We start from the raw sequence: 17,705 nt of genomic DNA, 5'->3' as shown, positions 1-17,705 counted from the left end.
TTTAAAATTAATTTATTGATATCTTAATTGGATTTTTATCTTGTTGATTTGTTAATATTTCTTGTTTGGAGGCCTTCGCCCGTGAAAGAGTTGCATTCGGTAAAGGTCCGGCTATGTGCCGCTTTGGTTGTAAAAGTGTTATTCAATTACAATAAATTACAATTAGAAGGTGAAACTGACCCCAACCTTATTTAGCCCTTTCCACAATCCTAATTACCTGTTCTGCCCAGCGGGTTTAGCGGGCGTATCAGATATGAACTCATTTTAAAGGTGTACTGCGTAAATTAGAGAAACAGTTCACGGACGATGGTTGATTGTATCAGCATGACAATGAATCCTGTCAAAAGCAGCATCTGTGACGCAATGAATTGTGGACAATAACATTCCTGAAATGAACAGGCCTGCCCACAGTGCCGACCTGAATCTAATGTAACACCTTTGTGATATGGTAGAACGTCTGCTTCGCTCCAGATCCCAGCGTCCAACATCCCTGCCTTCTCTGGCTTCGGCTCTTGAGGAAGAACGGCGCAGACATTCAGCCCCCATCAGCCGTCATGAAGGCGAAGAAACGGCACATCCCATATTAATTTCCGCTAATAGGTATTGGGATGCTTTTGGATCAACGAAATGGTTCATATGGCTCTGAGCACTATTGGACTTAAACATCTGAGGTCATCAGTCCCCTAGACTTAGAAACCTAACTAACCTAAGGACATTACACACATCCATGGCCGAGGCAGGATTCGAACCTGCGACCGTAGCAGCAGCGCGGTTCCGGACTGAAGCGCCTAGAATCGCTCGGCCACAGCGGCCGGTCTTGGATCAACATCACTGCGTACCTTCTACGTGTCTTGGTCGCCTGGGTATAACTAGGCTCGCTACACTTTGGACGAAGTTTTCTCGCTGAAAACACCTAGCTAGTGAGTGCGTTAACAGGTAAACTGATCAGTGACAGTGGCCGAATTGCCCCGTATCGATGTGACGCGTTCAGGGAGGCCGGAGTAATTGCATTGGGTGGCCGGTGAAGAGAGGTTCGGCGTTGCTGGTTTAGGTAATAGGATCTGGTAACAACCGGTTGCTGCTCGCTGAGCAGACTGCGTCATTTCTGGCCGTCCCGGTCGTGTTGAGCGGCGGCGGCGCGGGTCACGGCAGCCAGCCAGCCGGCTATCGGCGCGGCCACGCCCCTGCCGCACGGAGCGATCAAGCGCTGAAATGTAGATTAATGGCTCAGCGCTCCACACTGTGCTGCTCGTTGGCTGCAGCGCGAACCGGTAGTCGCGCAGGGCTGCAATCGCATTACGGGCTTAATTCCGTTATTCTTCGACTGCAGTTCGTATGAAACTGACATTGTATGCCGGCGAGTCGCAGCTCCCGATTTACGCTTCCAGAAGCTTTTTAGAGGAGCGCAGCACGAATGAGCCTTTCATAACGGAAAATGTCCATTAAAATCCTTTTCAGTCTCTATAGACATTTAATTCGTCTGTGTTGAAGAGGGCAGCATTCGCACCAACAGTCTTTTTTGACTGAAGCCATTTGTTTCCTTTTGCTGCCGTCCATCTGTCTGTCTGTCCTACTGTCAAAAACCCATTTTCTCAGGAACATGTAACCGTGTCAAGTTGAAATTTATGTCACACATTGAGGCCTACGGTCCTTTGGCGGTTTAAAAGCTTTAAACTTCTATGTACTTGCAATCAAAAGATACTGCTATTAATGTCACCTATTTTGATATTCATAAACTTACTCATTAAAATCTGTAGAGTGCTTCCCGTTGATCTAGAATCACGAAATTTGGCAAGAGGCAAGGTTTCACAGCACAAGTTAAAGAAAAACTCCGAAAGCTATTTATTTGTAATTATTTCACAGAAAAAAATTCTTTATGGTTATTTGTTATCCGACTGCCTGTCTGTCGTCTGTTAAGAGTCATTTTTCTCAGAAACAGGCAGACGCATCTAGATCAAATTTATGTCACATATTAAGATCTACGGCCTTTGGCCGCGTAATTTAACCTTCTAAATCAATGCACTGAAAAGATACGGTTATGTATGTTACATATTTCGATACTCGCAAACTGCCTCATCAAAACCTAAAGAGTATTTCTCCTTGACCTAGAATCAAGACACGTGGCAAGTAGCAAGTTTTCGCAGTACTGTTAAGGGGAAAGATTCGAAAATGGTTAATTTTTAATTACATCACACGAAAAACAAAAATTTTTTGGTCATCTGTTATCCGACTGCCTGTATGTCCATCTTTTAACACTCCTTCTTCTCAGGTATGTGCAGACGTATATTTTTCCTGTACCGATATGGATAACATTAAAAAATCGTCGAGGTTCTGATTCCCACAATGGATAAAGTATCTGTATCCATAATTTTGCATATAATCCTCGGTGGGCGAGTTGTACTCGTGCCTATCCGGATTTTGGCTTATGCCTTAAATCTGCAGTAATCTACACGGGTATACCGGTTGTCATTTTGTAGACTACGACTGTTGCTTTCTTTAGTAATGAATACAGATCAAGGTATGATATCCGAAAACAGAGTTTTCACGGGGAAGTGATGGAGTGCAGTGAAGACAACTATTCCAAGGGCCACGCTGAATGAAATCGCACAGCCAGTAGTAGACTTGTCTCGTATTTAGGAGGACGAGTGGTGAAATCCCCGCCCAACTGCGGTTTGTTCATAATAATGAACGTGTGTAGAATTCCTACATTAGCTCTATTAAAATATGCATTTCCTTTCTGTTTTCATCCATTTTGTTCTACCTGTGATATACATAAACAAAAAGCTTCAATATCCGTGAACATGTAATAAGATAAAAATGAAAGATACATGTCAACTCAGGAAGGACATCAGCTTATAAAAGTTCACCAAAGCGAACACTCCTGACTGAGAGCACACTTATATTTAGGTAACATGAAATATTACGGAATTTATTTCTATTAATTTCATAGGAAACTCCCACATCCTTTAAGAAAACGCGGCGACGGAAAAAGAACTGAATACAGCCGGATGCGAACCCTTATCCGTTCCACGCTCGTTTCCAGGTCGTGGCGCCACAATCCGCTACGCCATACTGAAACTCACCATCTATCGGCCGCGTATTGTATATTACAATCTTCTAAAGGCTTTAATCACCGAAGCATTATTGACATTTAAGTAGAAAAAACCTAACAAGAACGACACCTTTTCATGAATCTTCCATGGGTTGTTGCCTCAAAAGTCTTCCTCACTTAACTCGCGAATAACAAGTGAAAATAACTAAATAAGACAATTTTTCAATAGCCAATATGACATTTCCCGTCACTTTATTACAACAGGTCGTACCAATAACGATTCGTCCTCGAGACATTCAATGTGCTGGTGCTTGGAAACAGCACGTATTCATAGGGTGTAACGTACAACATTAAACCCATCGAATATGTGTTTATACTGAACACGACAAATACAGTATGACGCCTTGTTTTCTTCTTGTGATATAGGGAGCTTCTTGCTTCCCACTGTCTCAACTTTACGTGGCATGTTGACAAAATATCGCAGCAGTTACTTTGTGTTTCACGTGAGGAAATGGCTCCTGAACGAGAAATAGCAGGAACTGACGTCACAAAACTCGTAGAGCGCCACGTTAGTGGTAGCTAACGCTTCCCGTGTGCAGGCGGCTTTAGCGACAGCACTTAAGTGGCCGGCAGCTCCTCACTTCGACCCCAGACGTGCGTGGCCTCAATCAATTCTGTCATCTGTCTGCCTCCTGACGCGACTGAATTCACAGCGGGGCTGGACTCTGGAAGTCAGGCTCCAAGGTAACGGAAGTCAGAGCGTGCTGCTTTCTAGCATGACAGCAAACTGCTGCGCCAGTGTCCGTGTTTAGAACGAGCAAGCCACGGCAAATGGACGGGAAACGATCGAGAGATGACTGAGCAACGAATGAGAGGTAGCACGGTGTCTCCGGTCGTTTTATAACGTGGTTAGTGTGCTTCCATGTATATGCATCGCCCGCGTTCCCATCCCTGCAGGGATGATTGGCTGACTTTACATCTTTATGGCGGGAGCGAGGACTTTTATAGCTTAAGATTTGTTCCTTTCCACATGGGGCCAATGCGAGGACATGTAGATAAACATCTCCATCCGTGACCGCATGGACCATGAACGAAGTTTGAAGGGAAACAGCTGTTCCTAACAGCCAACGCCATATTGGGATTTTTAATAGAAGTCATTTATGTTCGTAATTATTCTGACATAGCTGTCTGATAGTCCTATACTTCCACCAGACACTGGTAGTTTCAGAATTTAGCTCATAATTAGTTTACGGCGAGGATTTTCGTATTAAGTTTGTCTTCTTGCTGAACATAGATGTAGTCGACCCGTGACTGCAGTCATCAGCTGCTAGAATCTGTGATCGGAATGCAGGTGAACTGATTTATAACAAGCTCTTTCTTCGTACGGGCTAGATGTGACGGTTGATTTGGCCTTGCCAACGTGAGCTTGAATGCCTCCGGGAAAGTCTACGATCTACATATTTAAAGCGATAACTATAGTTTTATTTTTAAAACCAAAATCGGCAAAACAGGCATTAAAGAACTAGTGACACTTAATGTCTGAAGGAACCTCCAGCAAGTGTCAGCTGTCTAAATTTAGGTTTTCACGGTATGTAAACGCAATAAATTCTTCTCGGTTTACTTGCGGACCAGTTTGCAGTGTGTGCGCGACACTTCGCCAGAAATGAGAGGAGAGTGCGTGCCTTCCGAAACGTCGTGGACATACTGCACACTAACACGGCGAGAAATCCTCGGCGATTTTAGTGCATTGGTGACCTGTTGGTCGGTCTGTTTATTTAGGGCGCTGAACATCGAGATTAATACGTCCCTGACGCTGTTAGTACTGACCCGAATGAAGGTCTGACCGGTTTTGTCCAGACTAGAGCACGCAGAGTTGCACTAGTGAGTCACTGAGATCACAAATTTCTGTGCCCTGACACTCCACAGGGCAGCTTGCCAGACTCTCAACACAGGATTTGCGCAACCCTTTCCGTCCACTGGGGACGCGTACTGCAAAACGTGTTACAGTTCCAGCTGTGTAGTGTCGGTGATCAGTGCAGCCATAGGTGCTCCACTTTCATGATCTTCGAGTCCTGATCTGTCTGTTGAAATGGTCAGTATTCAGACTTTACATATGAGCACTTTTGGCGAGTGTGCCCTCTGAGATTCTCCAATGCCTATTGTACTATATACTGTAGATACCGTATCTGCATACAGCTCAGGAGCAAGTGCAGCATGTCAGAGTGAGAAAAATACTGTGTCACATACACTCTCCTCCAGAAAATATTGGTTCAATTTCACTCGAGGTGATGCAAGAACATTTACACTAACACCTTCACATAACTCAGTACACAATATGTTCAAAATGCCACGCCCTATGTAGGCATTTCACGGACGTTCTATGGTGTGAACGGACTGTACTTAGGATACGGTCAGGGATGTGTCAAAGTCTGATCTACATCTACAATAAGAATATCCTTTCGCTGTATTCGTGTTATTATTTACAGAAGACAGCGTGGCAGCAGCAGTCTTTTCTTCATTTGCCAGAATACAGGTAGTCTAAAACATTATCGTAAGGGAGGCAGAGGTAAATAGAATAAATAGATACAAACCAGCTCAGAAAAATCATTCTTGGAAATGTCCCTTGGAGGCACTACTCTAACAGAGATATTCTTCAGTAATACGGTAAATACATTAATGAAGTTCTTTTGTAATGGAAGGCTGGTCTGTTATTGTACGTTGCATACACAGACGTGCTTTCCTTTCAGTTAAGGCAGTAGGATCCTTATCAATACACGATTATGATGCACCAGTTCTTCAAATGTTTGCTTTATTAATCTGAAAAACACAACAGGTTTTTGGAAGACATGATCCCGATATAAACAAAGAAGCAGGGCTCGTTATTTCACATACTGTCTTACACGAATTACATATTCTTTGGTTCATTTAGTGTATACGTATAGCTCGAAAATAATATGCATTAGGCACAGCGAAACAGCTTGAAAGCTGCAAAATACATTGCCGGACGTAAACAAGACTTCCCATGTTATTTGCGACGTGTGACGTGATATGACGATGGGGTTTACTGATGGCACTTAACAATCTCACCGAACTCTGTTCACTGACTAACGAATATTCACTACCAGTCATTTACCGAAGATTATAACACCCTCTTTCGTATATGTCAGTGCCAACCAACAATACAGCTGACGACTCAAAGCTCTCGGAGCATCTGTGTAATTATTCTTAAGAGCATAATACTAATACTGAAGACATTCTTAGTGCTATATTGCAGTGGATGTGAAAAGCGGAAGTTTATGAAACAAAATACCAAGACCATGAGTGAAAGTATGTGTGTCAGACAGGAAGGAGCTTCAATGCGAAATTCAGTGAACATAATAATAATGAGAATGATTCATCGGTGGTAGCAAAGCATCTTAAGAAAGAGCAGCACTCGTCAGGAAACGTCACAATTATAACAATCTTCCAAATCTCAGTAGATGCAAAGCGTTGTAATATAGGAGTAAGATTGTTTCTACGTATTGCTGCAACAAATACACAAATATTCTTGAGTCAGCTGCAGTGTCTTTCGTTGGCATTGATATTACGAAAGAGAGTGATACCACCCTTAGTGGGTGATTAGCAGTGGATTTTCGTTAGTCAGTGAACAGGGATTGGTGTCACTTGTTCAAATGGCTCTGAGCACTATGGGACTTAACATCTGAGGTCATCAGTCCCCTAGAACTTAGAACTACTTAAACCTAACCAACCTAAGGACATCACACATACCCATGCCCCAGGCAGGATTCGAACCTGCGACCGTAGCGGTCACGCGGTTCCAGACTGAAGCGCCTGGAACCGCTCGGCCACACCGGCCAGCGGTGTCACTTGTAATTCCGATCATTATACCATGTCACATGTAAAATGGAAGGCCGTTTATACGTTTGACAATATATTTTGCAGCAATGAAAATTTTGGACTGTGAGTGACGGCGTAATATGTTTAAGCTACGAATACTACATGGACAACATTGCAGTCCGATATGTGTATGTTATTTGACAAACAATGAGCCATGTTTACCTTGGTTTTCCTTGTTTGTAGAACTTCGTAGTGGGATTCGGATCTTCCCGAAACATTTTATGTTTTTCAAATTAATACATAACACATAATGTCTATACTGACATCGTGATACATTCGCACAATGGCTTCACAGTAGATAGTAGAGCGTTGATTATTTTTCATCCACAAAGGTGCAACAGATACAAATAGCTGCTCACAAGAGACATTTGAATGATCTTGAATTGCTTCAGATAGTAATTGTGATCAGGATAATGTATCATGAATGTACACTGAGATTCAATAAAAAGATGCGTAAAACGCTTAATATGTCTTTGGATCGATTTGTCTTCTTCAATGTCTGAGACTATGTTGAGCAGAAACTCCTAGTGCCTAAATAAAACCATCCTGGGCTTCCAACCGTATCAAGTGGCTTTACAGCCACAAGCTTTCAACTGAATGCTCCTCAATCATTGTCAAATGGTAGCTGACTGACTTCTGCAAATGTGTGTCAGTCCTTAAAGTGCCCTGTAAGGGTCGACTCTGGGCCTTTATGAAGCGAATTTGGGGTTTTTAGACCTAATGAATTGATGTAATTGGGGGCGAAGAATTTGTTTTCGTGTAGAATTAGACTGATTTTTCTCTGAATGATGTGGTAGATGAACAGTTGTCCTAACCGTCGCCTAATATGTGTGTTGAGAGCACAGCGGGAGCGCCCTTTCTAAGTCTGAAAACTTTGCGCTGAAAAGTCTGCAGTTTTTCAGATGTGTGTCGGCGGCAGTTGAAAACATTTCCGAACCATGAGAGCACACCAGATAGTTTCGCCTTGTGTAATACAATCGGTAAAGTAGGACACACCCATTATTGGCTGCGCTGGTTATGTACGACCTCCGAGCCAATTTCTTGTCTATGGGACGACCAAGGTATTTGACTAGGTCACATCACATCAAGGCCGCGACATCAATTGTAGGTTGGCAGAGAGAGAGCTTGAGCTTGGTAGCGAAAACAATTGCTTGGCTCTTCCTAGCATTGATTTTCACTTTCCAGACAGTGCAACGTTAGGTGATTTTGTCCAGATGACTTTGGAGGAGCCTAACACTGAATTTTAGGTTGGGGCAGCGCTTGAATAGCGCAGTGTCATACAGGACGTTTTCCACTACCGCCTGCCTGGGTATGTCGTTGGTGCTGATAGACCACAGCACAAGTCCCAGAACTGAAATTGAAATTTGTGGTAAGTTCCTATTGGACCAAACTGCTGAGGTCATCGGTCCCTAGGATTGCACATTACTTGATCTAACTTAAACTAATTTACACTAAGAACAACACACACACACCCATGCCCGTGGGATAACTCGAACCTCCAACGGGGAGGGAGGGGGGGGGGGAGGGGAAGGAGCCCCACGAACCTTGGCAAGGCGCCATCAGACCGCGCGGCTACTCCGCGCGGCCCCAGAACTGAACCTTGCGGGACCCCAGCCAACACCGACTCTGTGTTGCTGCAATGATTGCACATATTCTGGACAACTTATAGAGTCTAATTTCTGTATTAAGTCATCATGCCAGGCGTGGCAAAGACCTTTTCCATGTGAAGGTATACAGTGTTTTTGTTGCCCCCATCCATATGCAACTGTAGCACTGGCTATAACTTAACGATGTAAGGCAAAGATTCCGTTCCGCGTCCGCCGGCTGCTTTAATTTCGTGACGGACGGGATCCACGCTGTGCTCAGCTGCAAACCTTCGTCTGTATTGTGATGTTATAAACTATTGTGACATCTACAGCTTCTTTAATTACGCTGTCACAGAAACAATTAGCCTTCATGTTAACAGAGGTGTAGTTGAATGTGATTTTGAATCAGTTTTCGAAAGCATCTTTAGCTGTCGCTGACTTCTCCGGATAGCGTAGTCGCAGACCCCTCTCATGTACAATTCTCCTTTTTCCATCGTTTCCGTAGTAACTGTTTTTCGACACAGTCTAGTCTGTCCAGTGATGTTACTGTGACCACCTCTCAAAAGGCTGAATAGCCACATTTTGCAGCGCGGGCTTCTACGAGACGTGCAGGAAGAGAGTCAGTGATGTTTGGGAAGGTACCAGTAGGGATGAGTTGCCATGCCACTTCCAATGCTGTGGCCAGCTGCACTAGATTCCTCGGTTGAGGGTCCATGGCGCAAACAGCCCGATCAGATTCTCGTTTGGGTTTAATGCCAAGGAGTTTGGCGGTCACGGGAGGACAGTAAACTCATTCGGGCGCTCTGAGAAACACGCAGGTTGACTACGAGCTTTGTGACACGCTGCATTGTCTGCTGGTAGATGCCATCCTGCCGAGGAAAACCCAATTTCATTTGGGGGTGGGCATCGTCCCCAAAGATAGATGTATGCTTGTGTTGATCCATTATGGCTTTCAGCATGACGAGAACCCCCGGGAATACCACGAAAACATTTGCCAGACCATAACGCTCCCTCCTCCGGCCTGGACTCTTCTGGCAATTGTTGCAGGGTATTTGCTTTCAGATATTTCACACCGTACACGCCAGCGGCCATCTGTCGTTTGAAAAGGCCACTTGTCGCCACTCAGTGGACTTCCAGTCCTCGCGTGCAAATTCCACTATTTTCGCCGATGAACAGCAGTCAACATGACTGGTGCATGAACCAGGTGCCTTTTGCGGAGGCCCACACGCAGCAGCGTTCGCTGAACGCTCGTTGAGGAAACACTGTTGGTAGCCCCATGGTTCATTTGGACAGTCAGTTACTCAAAAGTTGCACATCTATCGGCCCGTGCACATCTCCGCAGCCATCGTTCACCCCTGTCATCTATGGCCTGCGGTGTACCACAGCTGCCTCGGCGTCTGTTTTGGATACCATTTTGCAACGCATGATATACTTTACAGTGGCATGCGCGCAGTTTACAAACTTAGCCGTTTCGGAAATGCTTGCACCCTTGGCTCAAAAGCCAATGATGGAGGCGTTATGGGCGTCAGACAAATTGTCCAGTTTCCGCATTACAACATTGACTGCACTGATGTGATGTTTGAAATTTTCCCGGTGTACTGATTGTTCCATAAAAACACGGGAGAACTGCCGTAAGTCAGTAACATCTTGCCACGATATTTCGGCACAAAGTCTTTTGGCCATCTTCAGGTGCGTAAAGCTGTAAAAGTAATGGCGAGTACGCGCTGAGCTCTGCTATTTAAAGCCAAAGGGGGGCTGCATTGCGCATGCGCTGCGCATGTACTGTTTAGCGTGCGCGTTCACAACTCCGTGGGCTGCGCCTGGCGTCCTCCGCGGTCAAAACTTGGCATTTCGATATCAGATCGATCTTCATCTTTATACCGATAACTACGTTGACTACGAAGTTTCTCTACAACGGGATTCCAAGCGGAATTTAACTCGTAACCGCTATCTCGATTGATAAGAGTCTCGCTGTCTGACAATTTTATTTCTATGGATTCATTTATATTTGAACTCCAGAAATTTGATGTTTGAGCCACAATTTTTGTATCATTGTAGTTCATAGAGTGGCCAGTAGAAATGCAATGTTCAGCGATTGCGGACTTGGTGTGTTGGAGAAGGCGAATATGCCGCTGGTGTTCCAGAATACGTTCCTGCATCCCATTGGTGGGATCCGTTAAGGATGACCTGGGCCTACGTAAATCAGGTGTCTACAAGATTCCGTGTGATTGCGGCAAGTCATATATAGGGCAGACAACAAGAACGGTGCAGGAACGTATTGGGGAACACCAGCGGCATACCCGCCTTCTCCAACCCACCAAGCCCGCAATCGCTGAACAATGCATTTCTACTGGCCACTCTATGAATTACAATGATACAAAAATTGTGGCTCTAACATCAAATTTCTGGAGTTCAAATATAAATGAATCCATAGAAATAAAATTGTCAGACAGCGAGACTCTTATCAATCGAGATAGCGGTTACGAGTTAAATTCCGCTTGGAATCCCGTTGTAGAGAAACTTCGTAGTCAACGTAGTTATCGGTATAAAGATGAAGATCGATCTGATATCGAAATGCCAAGTTTTCACCGCGGAGAGCGCCAGGCGCAGCGCACGGAGTTGTGAACGCGCACGCTAAACAGTACATGCGCAGCGCATGCGCAATGCAGCCCCCCTTTGGCTTTAAATAGCAGAGCTCAGCGCGTACTCGCCAGTACTTCTACATCTGTACTCACCTGAAGACGGCCAAAAGACTTTGTGCCGAAATATCGTGGCAAGATGTTACTGACTTACGGCAGTTCTCCCGTGTTTTTATGGAACATTGACTGCATTGTTTTCCGCGCCTCTCCGACATGCTTTACATACCCTCCACTGCTAGTGCTGCCTCCTGTCGTCTGTGAGTGGTTATTAAACTTTTGAACTTTGACGTCGAACGTAGGCGGTGGTCACATTAATGTGACTGGGCCGTGTATTTCATTCTGCTGCGTTTCTGATTGAACGGGGTCATGATGGACTTTCTTTGTGCTCTGCTTGCTCCTTTTGTGTATCTATCAGCGAGGCTGCGTAGATTTTAGTGCCTCGGCGTTGGAACGAAGTTGCTCGATCCAGTGTCAAAGTTGCGGAGCGCGCCATCCAACTAACCTCCAGCTAGCGGCTCAGAGCGGAGGGCGCCTCTGACGAGGCGGTTCTGACGGGCGGAAAATCTCGCCTCACTTCATGTCACGTCAGCTCAGCTCGGCAGTCACGGAAGTTGGAGTACTCCGTGTCCCCGCGAAGGGGTAGGCGGGCCAATAGTTCACAGAAAAACGCACTCAGGCTTCATGAAATATTCACGGCAGGGATCCCACTAGAAACTCGAGTTTGCCTTAAGGAGGGAATTTTACGCCGCTTCAAGTCCATTTTTCTGATGTTTAAGGTAGCCGAAGAGCTGCAGCATGAAAATTAAACGCCAACTTCGCCAGCTACTTCGTAACCTTCGCATTATTTATTATCTAAGAGTTTGGTGCAGCCATGTTACTGTTCGACTGAAAGGCGCCAAGTGATGGAAATAATATCCACTCATACAGCGGATGTAGTATTCCTGGCCTCACAGCCATCATATTTATCCTCAAGAAGCACTTCTTAGAGCAGTTGAGAAGGCAGCAGTGGAAAGATGAGGTAATTTGGTGTGATGTATTCGGTATGTGTATTATGAGAAAGACCATCTAAAGCGTGGTCCCCTCCGCGATTGGCTGCTGTGTTCCGATAGAACCACAAAATGGTAAACTTCTGTTGTTAATATTGGAAAAACTAGACAGTGAATTTACTTGCATTTCATATAAAGCATCTTTCAGTAGCAGGCTATCATTCCATAATTTCAAAAGTGTTATTTACCAGCAGAATAATAAACAACTGCTAAACGAAAAGGTAGACGAAGCACTTCGGAGATCCTCGGATCTCGCCTAACTTGGGTGCGGGTGAGGTGATTAGGCTATAAGATCAGAGCTCGGAAGTCAGTCTCAGAGGACGGACATGTTGTCTGTCGCGGGGTCGGTTTCAGTTAAGACTTAATTAGCAATCTCTGGTTTGTAAATATGAGAGGTCGATAGGCAGTCTCGGAGGACAGACGTGGTGTCGGCCGCGGTCGGTTTCAGTTAAGACCTAATTAGCAATCTCTGGTTTGTAAATACGAGAGCTCGATCGTGGTCTCGGGGGACAGACATGTTGTCTGCCGCGGTCGGTATCGGCTAAGAACTTAATTAACAATCTCTGGTTTTTGAACATGTAATTGAGAACTAGTTCAATAGTAATTACGCAAAGCCTCAGTTCATTATTTTGTTTACTCTATGTGAAAGTGTGACGAAGCGAAATTATTTGTGATTCGTAAACTGGATTGCAAGTGCGCAGTTTCTCGCCTCAGAATAACGGACTCACGGTCTACGGTCTACGTGCGGTTTTCTGCGTAAAGGACAACAACTGTAGAAGACTGCAGGTTGGTGAACATTGTTCAGAATTTTTGCGTTCCACTCAGGGCGGAGGAAGGAACTAGGCACCGCGTGTGTAATGCGATCTTAGTATCAATGAGATCAGTGGCACGCCATCTGCGGAAACACAGAGGAGGGATGAAGAAAGGAAATCTTCGAGGGAAAGGATTTATCATACGCACAAAAATCCCTCTCACTATCTCTCTCTGTTTCATTTCCCGTACGGATTTTGGGGGAATTTGCCGTTCGAGATAAAATTTTCGTTCACTCTCGTTATTCTGGCGAAATGCACGCTGTTGTTGTTATTGTAGTCTTCAGTCCGACATGGGTGCAGCTCTCCACGCTAGGCTACCCTGTGCAAACTTATTCATTTCCGATGATGAAAAGTCCTCGGGTTTTCAGCAGCGTAGTAGTTTTGAAGAGTATCATACTCATCATCTCCTGGCTAAACGTTGCGGTATTTTAACACAAACACCCGACTCGAAGCCTGAGAGGTTTTTATAAATAGTATACGCCGAGAGAGTATACATTCTCTTTATTCTGCATAACTTCTGCAACCTACATCCATTTAAACGCGCTTGCTATAGTCAAGCCTTGATCTCCCACGATAATTTTTACTCACCACACTTCCTTCCCAATACCAAATTGACTATTTCTTGATGCTTCATGACGTGTCTTATCGACGTATACTTTCTTTCAGTCAGGTTCTGCCATTAGTTTCTTTTCTTTCCATTGCCTTTCAGCATCTCATTAGTTATCCTGTATACATGTGTTGTTACATTCCAGATAAATACCATCCAAAAAGACTTCCTAACACTTAAATTTATATTTGATGTAAAAAATTTCTTTTTCAGGACCGTTTTCTTGCAATCGGTAGGATGTACACTTCGATCATTTTCAGTTATCTACTCAGCGCAGCAAACGTTCTCCGGTCGTTCATTACTCGGATCGTTCCATTTGCCAATAAATTATTAAAAGATTGTCAGGCGTTGCGTAGAGTTCTAGAGATTTAAGTGAATTGCCTATAGCAGTGATTTTTCAAAAGTACAAGGACGGGTGCACTTAAGAGTTCAAAACGCACATGTTTGTTCACATCATTAACGCGCTGGATGACGTGACGATTACAGGCCCTCGACGAACTACGCAGAATCAGCAAGCGCCAATTGCAAAGTAACTAAGGGTGCTGTTATTAACCAGGCGCCAAGCAGTGTTACAGGATCACCACAAAAACATGCAACCGAAATACTCATCGGGCACATTCAGTAATCCTCGTACATTTATACTGCAGCTATTGTGATTGTTGCAGGAGTCGAATGGACGGTCGACAGTAAAAAAGTAATGAAACGAATTACCAAACTATGGCTATCAAAATCGATATGCAGAGGCATGCTTTATTATTTCTGAATCGAACGGCTCCTAGACTTCCTGATCGGGGACGAGCAAGCGGAGGATTCTGTTTCATTCACGGAAGACTTCGTGCTGACAGTTTGGGAGATCACAGGTATATCTGCACCGTACCGTATGTGGCGATCTGTACATGGTTTCCCACAATCATTATTCCTCCCATCCTATTTCATGTGTGGACGATATATTGATGGCCGATGGTCAGTAAAGCTGTGTATAGCCTGAATTTGTCTAATTTTGCGCTGTGGTCATTACACTAGTTGCAAGTGGCAGGAAGTAGTGTGTTTCTTTACTGTTACGGAACGTAAGCTCTCGCGATACACAGTGCCTTTCTTGAAGCGGCTTCCACTGGAGTTTTCTAACGTTTCTGAGACGTCCGGTTGCTGATTAAACGAAACCGAGCTGAAGAGTGCAATTATTCTTAGAACTTTCTCTCTCTGACCCTTAATTTTCCTTGGTAATGGTCTCATACCTACAAATAACGGTGTCACTATGGAGATTACGATACACCATTTGTCGATATGCATGATTTATTTAATAGAGAGAAAAGCTAACATGTTTCAGGAAGACATGACCCCTTTTATAAACTTCAATAAACAAGAAAAACATGACACATTATTTTACATACTAACACGCACATATGCAGTATAAATATCTTAAAAGTTGTCTTCCATCACACACAATCGAACGTAAAAGACTCTCCATTTTGCACATAACATGGTATAATAAACGAAATTAATGGTGGTGCTTAAAAATCTCACAGACGTCTGTCCAATGACGAACGAAAATCCACAGTCCACCACATGTAACGGCCTATTTCATATCTAACTAGTGATATGGCTATAGATTCAAAGACGTTCAGACATCTGTATGTCTTTATTATAACAATACCTAAAAACATTAACTATAAAGGGCAATTCAGCTGCCCCTACCGATAGGTTTTATGCAACCTGCAACGGCTTCAGAAACTACGTATGAGATTCTCATAGTCTCTCACTTGTTACATGTGAACTGTTGGTCCTACAGAAAAAATGAACGAGACCTTTTTGTAGGAAGTTTAAACAAGTAACGTTTATACTGGGATATGTTTTCGCTGGAGGCCACAGATTTCGAGTTATTCAAGAAAAACGCATTTGAAGGTCAATTTTATACATTTTGTTGAATAATTCGAAACCTATACAGAAAATGTATCCAAGTAAAAATTTTAACCATCTTAAGTTTCCTACAAAAAGGCCCTGGGCATTTTTTCTGTAGGACTAATAGTTTGCATGTAGTAAGCGAGAGAATATGAAAATCTTGCATGTGGTGTTTGAAGGTGTCGCGGGTTGCATAAAGCCCATCGGTAGGGGCAGCTGAATCACCTCGTATTTACTCTGTGACTCTGGGCCCTGCTGCCCACTTCCACTTCAACTAATTTTGATGCACTGCAGTACATTACTTTCAATTATTAATACTGCTTTCCTTACACTTTACGTTAAAGGGTCCAGTCTACATTTTCAGTTGATCTTCTGTGGACTTACATATTTTGTAACTGTCGAAGCAACATTTTCTCTTATTTCGGTCATAGTAATATTATTATTCACTGAATGCCATTAATTTCATTACTTTCCAGATACGGGTTCTACAGTTCTACAGAAGCGTCAAGGCCAGCGGCCTGAATAGAAGCATCCACTGTATTACTTGACTTGTATTGGAATCGTTACACTGAAAGACATTGATCATATTGCTTGTCGCCCTTTTCTTGTGACACATCTGTATTTCTCAAAGTTAGGTATTGTCATATATTTTCTGTAATAAAAACTCATTAATACGATTTGCTTGAATTGTTGTCTAGCGATCCGAGAAAGCGGGTTTCCTAGGCACCTCATATTTGACGAGAAGTCAGGATACAACATTAGGTGACCTGAAGACAGACATACGTGGACATCAGTTTCAGTCCGACGTGGAAGTGTAAGAATGGGTGAACTTGTGGATCCGTCAAGGTCGACGGCATTGTACGAGTGTCAAACAGGAGTTGATCGTCTCGTCTCCTAGTGGGATAAATACCTCAACGTATGTGGTGATTAGTTTGGAACCATTCCATGGTCCCGTTTTGGCAGGTGCTCGGTTTTCATTCGATTGGCTCTTATATTTAGTATATATTAAGGAAATGACTGCTAATGATCTCTTCTGTGCAGATGCCCATCAGGCTCGAACTCTTACGGGAATCGGCGAAATGCCGCGATTAATGAGGATAATGGGCAATGGGCACAACATTCGTAGTGTGTGGATAGGTTGAGAATCTGGGTCTGACGGGAGGCATGCTGGGGTAGTCCGCGCAATGGCGATGACCACTGCATCCGGATGGCGCATCTGCCTTTTAAGCAGGAGACCCGGATTCGAATCCTGGACTGGCACAAGTTTTCAACTTCCCCCATTGATTTAAATCAGTGCCCACTTGCAGCCAACATCTGTAATTCCTTTGTGTTTAGTTATATTTAATAGGCGGCAGTGTGGAACTTTATCGATGTCTTGTCGGACGTTAGAAAGTATGGCATTAATCGTGGTGCCACTATCAACAAATTCCGTATATCGCGAGCCAATAGCGGTAGCTGGGCTTCAGTATAATTGGTGATTGCGAAATACATGTTAGTTCCTACGAGCGAGTTGTTCTGTTTCCAAAAAACTCATCATATGTGAGCACAAAATATGTTCTAGAATTCTAGAGGAAACTTGTGTACACTACTTGTGTACACTCAATATAGAATGAAAGCGCACATGATGGCTCTGACAAGATACAACAATAGTGTAATGATGACAATATGTCGGTTACTATTACCAAAACAACCTCTGACTTGCTGAAATACTCATTTCCCGTAGCTGAAATCTAGACGTACATTTAAAAATTGTACCAACCGAAAGGCAGACAACACACAGGTATTTACAAACACACTTTGATGAAGCGTTGAGTTTCCATCGCTTTCTTACATTGGCTGCTACCAAAGCGAATAAGATACTACAAAAGTGGTCACTGTAGGTACTACAATGTACAAATTGTTCTTATGATTTAGATTCTTATGATTCTATATACATTATGAAACACCGCGAAAGTGAACACAGAATAGAGATCATCCAACTAATATACAAACGGTACTGACGAATACCCCCTCCCCTCCATCTTCACCAATTTTCACTTTGTTGACGCAATAAGCTCGTTTGGTATCAAACAATGTCCGAGATACCCCTGTCTGGGTCTCTGAAGGTGCTTCAGAAAGAGTAAGACCAATTTAATTTTTCCATGATGATGTGAAATAATTCACTGAG

At 43.7% G+C, this 17,705-nt stretch overlaps 1 protein-coding gene across 1 annotated transcript in view; it reads right to left on the bottom strand.

Moving 5' to 3' along the window:
* LOC124594102 overlaps nt 1-17,705 on the bottom strand; it is a 394,923-nt gene that overhangs the window by 205,849 nt on the left and 171,369 nt on the right. The gene's annotated exons all lie outside the window — the stretch shown is intronic.

The sequence above is a fragment of the Schistocerca americana genome, chromosome 2 (genome assembly GCF_021461395.2).
Source record: "Schistocerca americana isolate TAMUIC-IGC-003095 chromosome 2, iqSchAmer2.1, whole genome shotgun sequence".
NCBI classification, from domain to species: Eukaryota; Metazoa; Arthropoda; class Insecta; order Orthoptera; family Acrididae; genus Schistocerca; species Schistocerca americana.
The sequence above is the reverse complement of the archived record's forward strand: the minus strand, read 5'-3'. Positions and strand labels throughout refer to the sequence as shown.